Genomic DNA, 14,982 nt, shown 5'->3' with positions numbered 1-14,982 from the left:
TCCGGCACAGCCGAGGCATTCACCCAGAGCTAACTGTTATTGTGTCCCTCCAGGGGGAAATGGAGCTCTAGTCAGGTCATTAAAGCACACCGAAAGAAGCTCACGCACGCACGCTAATGTGGTTTGGTCAGAGGAAGGCCCACGAGGCCGGGAGATTGCACTCAGCTGCCACTGACAGACCTGTTGAGAACGGACGGGCAGGAGAAAGGCCACCTATAAGCTCCTTTCGGCAGACCCTTTGTTTACACTTCATTTTAAGGCCAGCTCCGCACTTCCTTGACAACAATGGATTTCTGTGTCCAGCAATAGCTCATCTGACAGGTTGTAATCTTGGGTTTTTACTGTACGACAAATATAACTCTCTTTGCCATCTTCTCTGTCTCTGTCTCTCTCTCTCTCTCTCTCTCCCGCTGACTTCTGACTGTGTGCACTCTTTCCATTGTAGCCAGATATCTGAAATGATTGCTACTCCTATATAATTAAGGGGAAGTGTAGTGTGGTGTAGTGGCTTTCTGCAGTGATGGTCTCTGATCTCTGAAAGGTTGACACTAAGCTCTGAAGAGAGAGTCGGCCCGCACTTGTTCTGGGCAACTTCAGGACGTTTCATCGAGACGGCGCCACACAGCCTATAATCCCCGCTGATACAGCTAAATCCAGATAGGTTCCAGTTCATACCAGGACCTTGACAGTCCAACTCCCCTGGTGGTGCAGTGTCTGCTGGAATGGTGGAGAGATATTTTACAGTGTCTGCAGGAGAATGAAAACAGATGTAGAGAAATGATATACATACTTTGGAACAGGAGGAGCTTCAAGCATGTGCAAACAGATTCATAGCGTATTTACCTTGCCTGTGTGTGGAGCGTTTGCGTAAAGCGTGTCCGTAAGTGTAGCTCTTCAAGGTGCACAAAGTAAGTACAAAAATGAAATGACTGTGTGCTCACAATGCAGCTAAAGGCATTATACATAAATAAGTAATGACTAATGGTCAAGTGGTTTTGTTTTGCTTTGATGTAGTTGGTGTAGTTTTTGTACATTTCAGACTTAGCATAACCCCCCATAACACGCATTTAAAGACAATTGCATGAAGAACACATGACAAAGATTGCTCAGTACTGTTTCCAGTATCCCATGCATAGTCAGTCATGCATGGCATGGAGAGACTGTGTGTGTGTGTGTGTGTGTGTGTGTGTGTGTGGCACTGTGAAGTGTGTGTGTGTGTGTGGGTGTGGGTGTGTGTGTATATATGTTTATTAAGTATTTATGATTAGATAATGGTAGTGAGTGTGTCCTTAACGTCTTAAGGGAAATAGTTGTTGTAGTAGAGAGTACGTTTTTGACTGTGTGTGTATGAGAGTTTAAGATGGGGATGTAGAGTACATGTACTGTAGGCTAGACACGTTTATTTAGACAGCACATAGACTTGGTGTCACACACCATATGGTTCTCTCATTCTCTCTCTGTCTCCCTTACATGTGTCTATGACTGTGAGTTTAATATTCCAGCATACTACGACTACATTTCAGTGTGTCCAAAGACGTCTCGTTTGACATTACAGTGACTTTAGTCAGGTGAATTTGCATAGTCACTCTCTTAGAGATTAGCCAGATTGCAGGGAGGTGAAAAGGTCTCTAATTAAATTGACCGTTGCTCTAAAACGATTTTTCTTCCTCATGAATCTGGCCCTCACGAAGGATTTGCTTAAAAATCACCTACTAAGTGAGCTGTATCTAATTGTGTGTGTGTGTGTGTGTGTGTGTGTGTGTGTGTGTGTGTGTGTGTGTGTGTGTGTGTGTGTCTGTGTGTGTCTGTGTGTGTCTGTGTGTGTCTGTGTGTGTCTGTGTGTGTGTGTGTGTGTGTGTGTGTGTGTGTGTGTAAAGGACCTCTCTTTATTTGGCCCTGTTGAGGGTGTAAAGTTTGGCCTGGGATGGCAGCGCTACTCTGGTTTCCAGCCTCCTTGAGATGGGGCTTTGCAGCTCCCACTATTTGTTTGCGCCCCTGCAGCCGTTCCCTCGCTCCAGGCCTTCACTTTACCATGTAAAGGCATCTCGGCTTTATGAAATCCAGTCTCATGTGACTCGTGTCTTTAAACTTCACCACTGAGCTCATTCAGACCTACATGTCAGCTGATGGCCCCCCTAACATACTTTAGCAATTAGCAAATCAAGGTGTTTAGTGTTTAGCCCGCCGTTACAGAACAAGAATCAGTTGCAAACATGGCTCCGTTCTTAGCGTTTGGTCAGCTCTTGAGTATGTGCTCCTGTTCAGCAATTCAGTGGCACCACCATTGTTGAGGCTCTCCGGTTTGCTGGACTGTGCTGGAGCTGGTCATGGATCAGCCGTCTCCTTCCCTTGTTCTGTAACACCGCTGGTACATCCCCTCAGTGTCTCCAACAAGCGTCTGCCAAGATGGCCAATGAGCCTCTGAAACTTAACTCGTTAATCAGCTTATTGTCTGATCAATGTGCTGCTGTTTAACTGGCCAATGGGATTCTTATTAACTGACCGCTGAGCCTCCTATAAGCTGACCACCATTGAGCATTTCATTGGTGAAGTGTTCTGGTTAAAGGTGCCATTAACATCCCTAGCTTCTCCGTCCAGTTCCTCTAGGGATTGCACTTAGGAGTCCTCTCTTGTGCTGCCAAACACTACTAGGCACTACAGACTCTTGGCCCTGTGGAAGAACATAACCACACTTTTTTCCCGAGGACATCAACATAGCTGTGGGACTTCACTATTCAGCACATAAACTGTATATGCAAGTAATGCATCAAAGTACCATCATTTCACAACTATTTCCATGGCTTATATTGATGATTTGGCAAAATGTCTTCAGCTATGAGGTTAATACATTGGGGCAGTTAATATGGTAATTATATGCCTTTGTTTCTTTCAACTAGCTTAAAACACTGTCATGTAGCTTATACACAATACAGAAAATACACAGGAAATGACTGTAAGCCATTACAATATACAGTATTGTTAGATAGTAACTGCTGGTAGCAGGACCAGCATCTGGGAGTGTGGGAGGCAGAGAGTGGCATGTTTACAGCACTGCAGGTCTGCAGTCAGCACAGGCCATAAAGCAGATTTATTTTTAATACTCTTTGACTCAGTGTATATCTCACAACTAGCTGTCTGGCCCGGCCATGGTTTTGAATTACAGTCAGAAGGCTGGACACAGAGTGGTCCACTACTCGGCTGTAGCCTAGCACACACAAACTCTTCTGCATATTTATCAAGACTCAAACCCATGGAGGTATTTCCCCCTGCACCCCCCCCCCCCTCTGTCTATTGGAGGTTATGTGAAGCCATTGAGAATAGACTGATTAAAATAATGGAGTGATGTGGATAGAGTGAGAGAAGAGATTGGGAGAGGAGGGGAGATGGAATTGTGTGTGTGTGTGTGTGCTGGCTGGCAGATTGGGGTCAGGGGGAGTGGTACAGGGTCTGTAGAGTTGGGGTGCACTACTGTGGTCGTGTTTGGGGCTCAGATACAATGGCCTTCATTGTAGGGCCCGGAGCACAGTCATGCAATGAGAACACACACACTCCCACTTACAAGCACACTTGCACATGGCATTCATTCATTTGGAGCCATTCATTCAAACGCGGCCGGCCATTGCACATAGAATTACTCATAAAGAGAGAGACACACACACACACACACACACACACACACACACACACACACACGCACACACGCACACACACACACAGACACACTCTTAAAATAAAAAGGGCAGTCATTGCATGCATGTCCACCCAGACCCAGGCCAGTGACAGCCACTCACAGCATCCCTCATAGCCAATAAAGGCCTCAGCCGGCAGCACAAAGGCTCCTTTGGAGCTTCAAAGCATTCCTCTTATCATATCCCATTAGTGTTCCAGCGGAACTGCGCAGCATTGTCTAACTTTTAACACAACACACATTAGGACTGTCCCCAAACGTCCCCCCCTCACACACACATCCAGTTGTCATGGGACTGGCGCTGTCTCCGACTGGGATTTGAGTCAGTTCGGAAAGTCTGGGGGGTTTCCAGGCAGACGGTCAGCGCTCTGTCAGACGGAGACACACATGCGCACACACACACACACACACACACACAGCCTGCACCACCCCTTTCCAACTTTTTTTTATCTGCAGTAAGGTACAGGCTCTTAACAACTTGCCTGCATGTTACGACTGTATGTGTTTCTTGTGCTGTGTGTTCCCAGTGCTGTTTTTGTGCTGTGTTCAGGTGCTCTGCTTGCAACAGCCTTGATTGGCAGCACCTGGCCTGCTGATTGATCAGGAGTTAAAGGCTCCAGGATCCAGTTTCTGAGGAGAGGCTTTTGGTTTGGAGACTGCTGACTGTCTTACTGCTTCTCAGCTTGCGACTTTGTCCCGTTATCTTGATTTGGACTTTTGTCATGTCTTTATTTAGTACCTCGTAATTGTGTGTCTAAAGCCTACCTTGCACTGACAGACTTTGACAAGATTTGGGAAAGATTCTTGATTGTAGTCTTTTGAGTAAAGCTTGAATGAGGGGCATTAGTTAAAAGACTACAATCTTTCAATAATCTTTCCCAAGTCTATCAGTGTGAGGTAGGCTTTAATGTGAATAAATCCCACTGGTTGGGTCATTTCTCATTTTGAAAGTGTATTATTGATTATTAGGATTTGGGGTCAGTAGAGGGTTTTTGTGCACACCTAAAGAGCCCTGTAAGGGTGGGGTGTAACACTCCATCACTTGTACTGAACCCAGTTGGCCCTAATCAGGTGTGTGTGTGTGTGTGTGTGTGTGTGTGTGTGTGTGTGTGTGTGTGTGTGTGTGACCACCAACCAACCATAATGGGAGCACCCACTCCTCCAGTTGTTAAAACACAAGGCCAAATATTTGCATCCTCATGCTGTATAGAGCAAGAGGTGGCATGTGCACACGCGCATACACACATAGGCAAATGTGCACACACACACACACACTATATGCACTTTGGCTTGTGAATAGTATACAGTATGTATACAGTGCAGTACATACAGTATAATTACATTGTGCTCACGCCTGTGTTTGGCCAATGTAGCCATCTAATTCTCATAAATGTTTGCCGTTCAACATAAATGCAACCTCTTGGACCCCAGGCCTCTGTGTGCAATCTGAGCCGGTGTGGGTGCTGGGGGGTGAGGTTGTATGGTTTGTGTATGTACATTATGTGTGTATGTGTGTATGTGTGTATATGTGTGTCTGTAACAGCTGCTAGGCTTCCCCTGTCAGTGTGCAGGTGTGTGTAGAGGTGAAGGGTGCATGAGCTTATTTTAGCCATATGAGAGAGAAGGGAAAGCTCTTAAGTGAACATCATGATCCAACTTTCCACGCCGTCAGCTACCATCTGGGCCACTGGTGAACAAGCCGGCTGGCAAAGCGCACTCTCTCTCTCTGTCTCTCTCTCTCTCTCTCTCTCTCTCTCTCTCTCTCTCTCTCTCTTACTGTATGTGTGTGAGTGTGTGTGTGTGCCTGTACTGTACTGTATGCGTGTGAGTGTGCGTGTACTGTATGTGTGTTTGTGTGTGTACTGTATGCGTGTTTGTGTGTCGGTGTTAGGACCTTTGTGTTTGTTACGTGAGTAGTGCTGAGTGCTGACTGAATCTCCTGGCATAAAGCGTACTGATCTGATGTCAGTGATCTGGCTCCAGAGCAGCCTGCTTGCCTCGTCATGCCCTTCTGCTGGAATTCAGCGGCGAGAAGGAAACAAGTTCACCTGTGACAACGAGGGGCGTGGTATCTCTGTCTGTCCGTGTGTCTCTTTCACAGAGTAAAGGACAAAAGGACACAAAAAAGGGACACAGACAGTCACACAAAAAAAGCTTGACACACAAAAGCACAAGTTTCCATTCTCTCTCTATAGCTCTTCCTCTCCTTTGCCAATATCTTCTCTCTCCACCCTTTCTCTTCCAGGCCTTGGTCCCACACATGCATACGCACAAACTGATTCGTTGCTTTCACTGACTAGTTAAGCACTTAAGTGAATGAATGGTGATGAGGACAACCTAGCATAAGCAGACATGAACCTGTTCTCAACTATGGCTGGATTAACTGGATTACCCAGAAGAGTAGTATATTTGTGTGTGTGTGTGTGTCCACGTCCATGCGTGTGTGTTCTTGAATGTGTGTCAGTACTTATATATTTACGTCTGTGTTTGTTTGTGGCAGCCCTACAAAAGTCTTAAGAGGTAATTGTGTGTGTGTGTGTGTGTGTGTGTGTGTGTACGAGAGCGTACCTTGGCACAGGCCCTTGGCTGGAAAGCTAATATGAGTTCCTGGGTGGAGCGCACCTGTAATCCGGGCCGTGTGAGTGTGTAATGAGGTTCCCTGGGCCCTGCAGTGTGGAGGCCCGTGTGGGGAGCTGAGTTGAGCTGGCCTCCACTATAATGCCTCTCAGGAGCAGCAGCGCAGCAGCAGAGCAGGCTAATCCTGGAGCCTCCGCTCCTCACCCTCCTTCATCACTCTCCCTCCTCTCTTGCTCTCCTCAACCGTTTTCCTTTCTCCTTTTTCCTATGGTAGTTCTCTCTCTCTCTCTCACACACACACACACACACACACACACACACACACACACTCTTTCTCTCTGTCTCTCTCTCTCTATCTCTCTCACTCACTCACACACACACACACACACACACACACACACACACACACACACACACTCTCTCTCTGTCTCTCTCACTCGCTCGCCCACTCTCACACACACACACACACACACACACACACACAGGCTCTTATTCATTTTGACAGTGCAATCTGCTGCAGCAGTACATGCTGTCCTCAAGGTCAATGTCAAAGTGCTCTCCTGTAAATGTCTATCTGACTATCTGTGCGTTTTTGTGTGTGTGTACGTTTGTGCTCTCAGCCTTGGGTCTAGTGTGGCAGTTGGAGATGATTGATGTCAAACAATTCTTTCTGCTCATTACTGAATGCTGTGCACACACACACACACACACACACACACACACACACACACTCACACCCTCACTCACATAGACAGTAGTATCACACACACATGCACAGATGCACAGAGATACCCACACTCATGTTAACCATTCTCACCTTAATAGACACAATATGCACACCGTACCCACACACACACACACACACACTCGTTGAGTGCATTGTCTCCTCATTGGAAAGTCTCTGGTATGGAACTGTGTCTGTTCCTGATGCCATCAGTGTTTGCCTTTAATAGTCCCTCTGCTGGATACAGAGCTTTAGTCAGGACAAAGTCAATAGTGCCATTATTACCTTCTAGTGTGCGTGCGTGTGTGTGTGCGCATTAAAGAGACGGAGTGTGGACTGGAGTGTGCGCTCCAGTGGTGTGTGATGCTGATAATACTGAGAACTCATGCTTGAGTGCTGTGTGTGTGTGTGTGTGTGTGTGTGTGTGTTTGTTTGTTTTGTTTGTGCAAATGTGGAATGCTGTTGAGTTGTAAGTGAGCGGATGTAAACATGCCTTTTGCTTTTTGCTCTTTAGTTGTAGATCCGTATATGAGTGAGTAGTAGCGTAACCTTACTGTTTTAATTGTGTGCGTGTGTGTGTTTGTGTGTGCGTGTGTGTGGTTTTGGCTTAGACAGTCATCTCGTATATCTGTCCATTCAGTCAGGCCAGTTTAGCAGTGTTAGGTTACGTCCTGTCAGGTCAGTCTGCAGCACACTGCTCGCCACACACACACACACACACACACACACACACACACACACACACACACACACACTCAAACACACCTGTCCACACTACAGTGCCCCACAGGACACTATTCACAAGCATACACATGCACACACACTCACTCACTATTTCCTTCACATACACTCATGTTCACATACCACTTTCTCTGTTTGAATGGCAGTATCAGGCATGGTCAGCACATTGGGGATTATCTCCATTGTACTTGAGGTGTATATGGTCATTGTATGAGCTTTTCAACAGCTAATTGTGTGTGTGTGTGTGTGCGTGTGTGTGTGCGTGTGAGAGAGAGAGATAGAGAGAATTTTAAAATGTCACTTGTGAATCGATCAAAGTCATTCTCTCTCTCACACACACACTCACACACTCTTCCCACACTACCTACACACTGTTTTGTAGGCAGGTGTTTGTTGATGCTCTAATGGTGGGATTGGTGTGTTCATGGTGTTCCTGTCAGGACCACTGGTCAGCACTGCCCTTTGCCCGCTGGCCATTGGAGACTGTCCGTCCTCCTCCCCATTTCTCGTCCATTGATAAAATGCCAAGCCTGTCGATAAATAAGAGCTCATTCTTCAGCCCTGGCCTCACCAACACAAAGCCTGCTGTTGTGAGCTGTGGAATTTGCTGTCGACTTCCCTGTGCACAACTAGGGGCCCCTGTTACTGTGTGTGTGTGTGTGTGTGCGTGTTTGTCCGTCCATTTCTTTTAGCTCAGATGCTCTTATAGGCACCTTGTTCCCACCCTGTCTTATTTGGGCTCCCAGTAGATTTGCAGCAGGGTGCCCCTCGTTGGCATCTCATCTCATCCCCATTTCCGACTCCGATGATTGGGGGGGGTCCGTCCTGCCTGAGGGGGGGTCATTGCTGTGGCATTCCACTGTCTGACCAACCGGGAAAAACATCCATGGCTTTGTGAATGACCCCCACCCACCACTCACCACCACCACCGGGCAGTCTCAGGTGATTTAGACTCCTCAGGGGCCCTGTGGCATCAGTGAATAGAAGGACAGGAAGTCGGTTGAAGCGTTGGGTATGTCTGTAGTCTGTGGCCTGGGTGGTGCTGAGCCTTTGTGTGGAGTGTGAATGGGATCAGTGGCAAGTCATCTAATGGGCATGTGTGAAGGTTCTTGGGCGTTGTTGTTTAAAAGAGGAAGTTCTCAATGAGCTTTAGTGGGAGGGTGTGTGACTCAATGGCCATTAGTGTCATATGCTTTCAAAGGTGCTTTCTGACTGTCTGAAAGACGGCCGTGGGAAGATCTGGTGACGAAAGGTGTGTGTGTGTGTCTGTGTGTCTGTGTGTGGTTTTGGCTTAGACAGAGAGTGTGTGCACGTGCATGCTTGCTTGTGCATACGGGAAGTATAAAAGTGCTGTGTTAAGTAGGTGAGCAATGCACCTGCGCCCAGTAGAGCTGAGTATGAATGGAGGTGGGCAGAAAGAGAGGGAGAGAAGGAGCGAGAGGGGGAGAAGAAGAGAAAGAGAGGAAGACTGAGGTCAGCCTCTAAGAGGGAGAGGCCAATGGAGCAGTGGAAAAGGCCGTGCTCAGAGGAAGAGCACCTGGAAGACCTGAAAGAGAGAGAAAGCAGGAAGGAAGAGAGAAACGGAGCGAGAGAGACCGTATGAAGAGACTGAGCCTCAGAGGAGTGGGCAGGAGACGCCAGAGAGGGAGAGTGCCAGTGTCCAGAGAGGGCAGGAGAGTGCCCGTGTCCAGAGAGGGGAGGGGGAGAGTGCCAGTGTCCAGAGAGGGCAGGAGAGTGCATGGTTTGGGGAGCGTTGGTGCTGGGGCGCTGGGGTGCTGGGGTGTGGGCCTGTAGTGCCGTGTGTTGGTGTTGGGTCTGATCCCGTGCCCAAATGTGGCCCAGTGGCATTGTTGGTTTTTCAGCCCTAAGCTGCTTAGTGTGTGGATTAATCAGGAGGCCTTGCTCCCGCTCTCTCTCTCTCTCTCACTCGCTCTCTCTCTCTCTCTTGCCATCATTCTCTCTGACTCTTTCAGTCTTTCTCTCTCTACACTGATCTTTTATCTTCTTGCCTTCGCTGTCTCCCACTTTCTTCCTTTCTATATATCTTTCTCTCTAACACACACACACACACACACTCTCCTCTTCCTTACTTAATCTGTCTATCTTTTTCTCCTTCACTTTTACACCCCCCCACCCTGTGTGTGTGTGTGTGTGTGTGTGTGTGTGTGTGTGTGTGTGTGTGTGTGTGTGTGTGTGTGTGTGTGTGTGCGCGCGGGTGTGTGCACACTGTGGAGTCTTATCTAAAGGACTAAAGAGATTTCATCTTTTTAAGTGGAGTGTGAAGCTCTCTGGTGACTTGTCCCCGTCGCTCCCATTTCCATCAGCCCACTCCCAGCAACACTCACAGAATGGAAAGGTCATTACCCAGAGTGCACCTGCCAGCTCTTTTTATTGCAGTGGAAAAAGTTGTCATCTTTGGCAAGGCCCTTTCACAGGCATTGTTGATTTGGCATCAGCGCGTGGAGGAGCTCCCATATACACACATCCAGAATACAAACATGCACAGAAAAATGCCCTGCCTGCTCTTTCCAGGTGTGTGTGTGTGTGTGTGTGTGCGTTAGTCGTGTGTGTATGTAATTGGAGACCATGGCCCGAGTTGACCCCACACACTCCCCCTTGGACTCTCCAGTCTGGACCGAGCTTCAGGACTGGCTTATCAGCTTTCAGAAGAGAGAGAGAGAGAGAGAGAGAGAGTGAGAGAGTGGGAGGGAAAGACAGTCTGAAAACTTAGAATACAGAAGAACGCTGCAGAGAGAGAAACATGCTGTAGGGGATGGAAATGTTTCAACAATTCTGCATCTTATCTTGCATTGTACATCTGTGCCAATCTTTCGTGCGTGTGTGTGTCTGTGTTTGTCTGTGCATGTGTGTTTATGTGTGTGTATGCCCGGTGCAGTTCTCGGTGTTGTAAGCCCCTGATGTTGTCTTCAAGGCAGTACTGCCTGGAGGGCACTATGGTTAGGCATGAGTTAATGTTACGGTTATGGTTAGGGTTAGGGTGGCAGCTCTGCCTGGAAGGTGACGTTGGGGGCTTAAAACGCCATCGAGCGTTCGGTGCGCACGGATTGCCATGATTGCCATGGAGTGCACTCCAGTAGAGAAGAATACTTGACGCAGGTAGAGAAAGAAGTAGGCTCTTTGTGCAAGCATGTTTGTGGCTGTGTGTCTCTATACGTGCTTTTCTATACCGCATCAGTGTACTATCAGAAGATAGGCTTCAGAGTAGTCTGAATTATAGATGCCATAATGGCTTACAGCACATGCTTTCTACTGGGAGAAGTGGTTGTCATAGTCATGAGACATACACTTCCACAAACATGTGCATGCTAAAAGTGCATGTATTCTGCAGAGGTAAATATGAAGAGCTTAAAAGTGTGTGTGTGTGTGTGTGTGTGTGTGTGTGTGTGTGTCCAAACGTATGCACACATTTTAGATGCCTGTTAGCACTGAGGTGAAAGAATGCAGAGGGAGCTGGTGTGCTGCTCTCCTGACAAGTGACCCTGTCCCTGGGCCCTGAGCACGGGTCAACCCTCACCTCATCACCTGACTCTGTGTGTGTGTGTGTGTGTGTGTGTGTGTGTGTGTGTGTGTGTGAGAGAGAGAGAGAGAGAGAGGGAATGAACGAATGCTTCATTAGTAATGCTTCACCTTTGTGTGAAGTGGATGCGAGCATCTGTCCTGGGTTTGTTAACATGTGCTCTTGTAAAGACACTCAGCGTGTTGCTTGTGAGTGTGTGTATGTGCAAGACCCAGAGTGCCTGAGAAAAATACTTAGCTTCGGAGAGAATGAGCATTTTTTATTTTGTTTCATGAATGTCCATTTAATGCAATTGAGTGTCTGTGTGAAAGAGTATTGTTTCTGTCAGCCACAATAGTGACCCTGGATACCAGAAACACTGTGCAAATGTGTGTGTGTGTGTGTGTGTGTGTGTGTGTGTGTGTGTGTGTTTCAGTGGGTGGGAATAGAGGGGAATGCACTGATAAAACTTGAATTCCCTCCCATTTAGAGAGGAGAGGATTAGGGAGGAAGGCATTCTCGCATACCACACACACACACACACACACACACACACACACACACACACACACACACACACACACACACACACACACACACACACCTCATCTTTTCCATTATTTATCATAGTCTTTATCACAGATACTTTTGCTACCAGTCTCCTATATTACTTGGACAGATACTCTCACTGCAGGTGCGCGCCTGGTGTCCTATGCTAGTAAATGTCCTATCATGCCATCTAGTGTTCAAAGTAGGCAGGTGCATGCACACATTTTCTCCCAGGCAACTTTGTGTTTTTTATTGAAAACCAGTGGATTTTGTTTATATGTGCTCTGTGTTTTACTGGTTCTCTGTGTTGACTGTTAATTGCTCGTAAAAATGTTTATGAGTATGATGTAGACTTCCCTTGCTTATTTTCTTCCTTCCTCTCCCTCTCTCTCCCTCTCTCCTTCTATCTCTCCTTCCAGGTGTGTGTATTTCTGGAGTGATATGAGCCGCACCAGCCGTTAAAGCATCCAGTGTTTCAGGTTTCTACTGGTCAGTATTGGGTGTGTGTTCCCCTTTCATGTCCAATGTTTGCTCTACTTTCTCACGGTCTATGATTATTTTACACAGAAAACCGGTTTTGTGTGTGTGTGTGTGTGTGTGTGTGACTAAGTAAAGTTAGAAGTTGTATATAATATTACTATAACAACACCATATGGCAGTATTTGACTTATTTATTTCATTTATTTAGTATTTGACAGTATTTGAGTAATGACTGAAGTACAGTCTTTTAGGGAATGGGAAATGCAACAATCCATGCCAGTGTGCTAACAATAAAAAACAGAAGTCCAGTATGTGAATGTCAGGGTAAGTAATGAGCTGATCTCTGCAGGTGCAGAGCAGAGAGCACACTCTCTGATGTTGCCGCCACGCGATCAATAGTTAAAAAAAGCACAGTGCTGTATGGCAGGAGGGTGGGATAGTGGATGCTGGAGGGTGTAATCAAGTAACTCATTGACTACTGACCAAGTGATTGGCTGTTTTGAAGCTCCAAAACTCCCATAACCTGGAAACTGGCATGGAAAAGCAGTGCCATCGTTTTCCACGATTTCTTATAAGAGTGTCACTACTCCTCTTTCTCTACCGCTCTGCGCAGGTGTTCCCTCCCACCCGCTGCACCTGGCACACCTGGTGCACCTGCCGTGTCCATTGAAGAGTATAATTAAGTGGTCGGCCGGTCAAACAAACCTTACAGCAACAGAACCCTTTGTAGATGAAGTTGCCCCTCCCTCTTGGAGAAGGATGGTTATATGGCTTCTGTGTTGTGGTGGGTCTATGCATCACTTGTGTTAATCATGCATTGACAGGGTTAGTCCTGAGTCAGATGTGAAGTTCATGCACTGGTGATGAGCGCACGTCTGCCTGATGTCGCCGGATTGCAGAGTCCGCCTATTAGAGTTGACCTCTGAACTGTGGTAAGGCTAGAGGCATCAGCAGGGTATCTGGTTCTCTAGTCACCCATTACGTTGGCTCAATAATTTAGAGGAGCCCATTCTCTACGAATAGCTCAGTCAGTATCTGTCTTTGTCTCTCTCAGTAACCCATCATCCCTCCCTCTCTCTCTCTCTCTCTCTCTCTCTCTCTCTCTCTCTCTCTCCCTCTCTCTCTCTCTCCCTGCCTGTGGGTTTGTGTGTTGGGAGGGAGCAGATATATATATATATATATATATATATATATATATATATATGCAAGTGGATGTGTAGGAGCGAGGGAGGCAAGGATAGAATAATGAGTTTTAGATAAAATCTCAGGGCCAGGCTGATGTAGAGAGAGACAGAGAGAGAGAGAGACAAGGAAGGGGAGGTGAGATGAAGTCATCCAGAGCGGAGGAAAGAGGAAGAGAGTTGAAGAAGAAAGAAGAGGAAAGGATGAGCCTAAACGAAGGCGAGAGAGAGAGAGGGAGAGAGAGAGAGAGAGGAGGATCTGAGAGAAGAAGTGAAACGGAAAGATGATGTGGAGAGGAATGGCCTTCGGCCGTGTCCATCTGGGCTCAAGCTGCTTAGTGCGTCGCCGTGATGAGATAAGGTGACCTCTACTGTCCCCGAGGCAGCAGGGGCCAGCACTCCCACTGTCCGCTGCGTGGCCTCTCGGAGAACCAGCTCACGTGTGCTGGACACAGAGCGCCGGTCCAGCGCCAGTACCCTCCCCATCAACCTGCAGGAGTCTCTAATGCGTTCTGACCCGGCCCGCTTTGATCCGTGCATCTGGCTTAGAACGCTGGCCTTGTTTTTGATTTGGACTCAATCGGGATCATCATTATGTGTTGCCTTGATATGTCAATTGAAAACAGGCAGGAGGACTGGTAGCAGTGGACAGAGTCCGCTCGGGGAGACCGCGCAGTGCACACAAGAGCTTCTTCAAACAGAGCAGAAATGGAAAAGAGAAAATTGAATATTATGCGCGACATCAGAATGAATGTCCCAAAGAACTTGAGCCCAGTGGGGGGAAAAAGACTGTATTTCCATCGCAGACTCCATCCGCACGGAGTGATCGCTCCTCCTCGGAGACCGCGGCGCTGCAGATGAAGACGGATGAGAGACGTGGAGAGATGACAGGAGACGTTTGCTGCGATTACGATGGAGAGAAATGCGGGGCCGTGAGCTCAAAGCATTCTCCCAGACGCGGCTTGTCAGCGGCCCAACGGCAGACTAATGGACCCGATAGCCACGTGACGGCAGAGGCTTGTGGAGAGCAGTGACGTGTCCTCATGCCATTCCATTTGATATAGATGACGTCCAAATCCCTCCGCCATGTTGTCCGATTCAGAGCCAGAGATTGTGCTGTGCGGAGACAGCAGTCAGGAATGCCTGGTAATGCGATAGGCCCACCTCTTGTAATGGCATGTCTGAGTCTGAGCATCAGGATATACATTTTTTTACCTTGTACAGTCACGGGATACAGTCATCGAGCCGACATTCCAGTGGTAGAAATGATCGGACGAATACGCTCATGTTCGTTTGGTTACATTCACTGGTGTTGAGATCAGCTCTGTGTGTCTGAAGATCTTCAGTCTTTACTGACTGGGGTGAGGAGTAACAGCGTTGAGTTGGAACCCGACCTGTGCAGCACAGAATGTGCGTTGGACTGGTGCGTTTCTTTGTCCTATTTTGTGATAGCAGGGCCGTTAGATAAGGCCCTTCACTGACCCTGTCTGGGATGAGACAAACACCAGAGTCCAGAGATGAGCGT

The 14,982-nt window shown here is 47.5% G+C and overlaps 1 protein-coding gene across 2 annotated transcripts in view; it reads left to right on the top strand.

Moving 5' to 3' along the window:
• Positions 1-14,982, top strand: part of mpp7a (MAGUK p55 scaffold protein 7a) — a 127,156-nt gene that overhangs the window by 12,782 nt on the left and 99,392 nt on the right. The window contains exon 2 of one of the 2 annotated variants that reach the window (XM_062521079.1): positions 12,216-12,296. The gene's annotated coding sequence lies outside the window, so the exon portion shown is untranslated. The remainder of the gene's footprint in view (positions 1-12,215; positions 12,297-14,982) is intronic. The other variant, XM_062521080.1, reaches the window with a different exon arrangement.

Source organism: Sardina pilchardus, chromosome 19 (genome assembly GCF_963854185.1).
Source record: "Sardina pilchardus chromosome 19, fSarPil1.1, whole genome shotgun sequence".
NCBI lineage: Eukaryota > Metazoa > Chordata > Actinopteri > Clupeiformes > Clupeidae > Sardina > Sardina pilchardus.
Note: the sequence above shows the minus strand (reverse complement) of the source record. Positions and strands in the feature narration are given on the sequence as shown.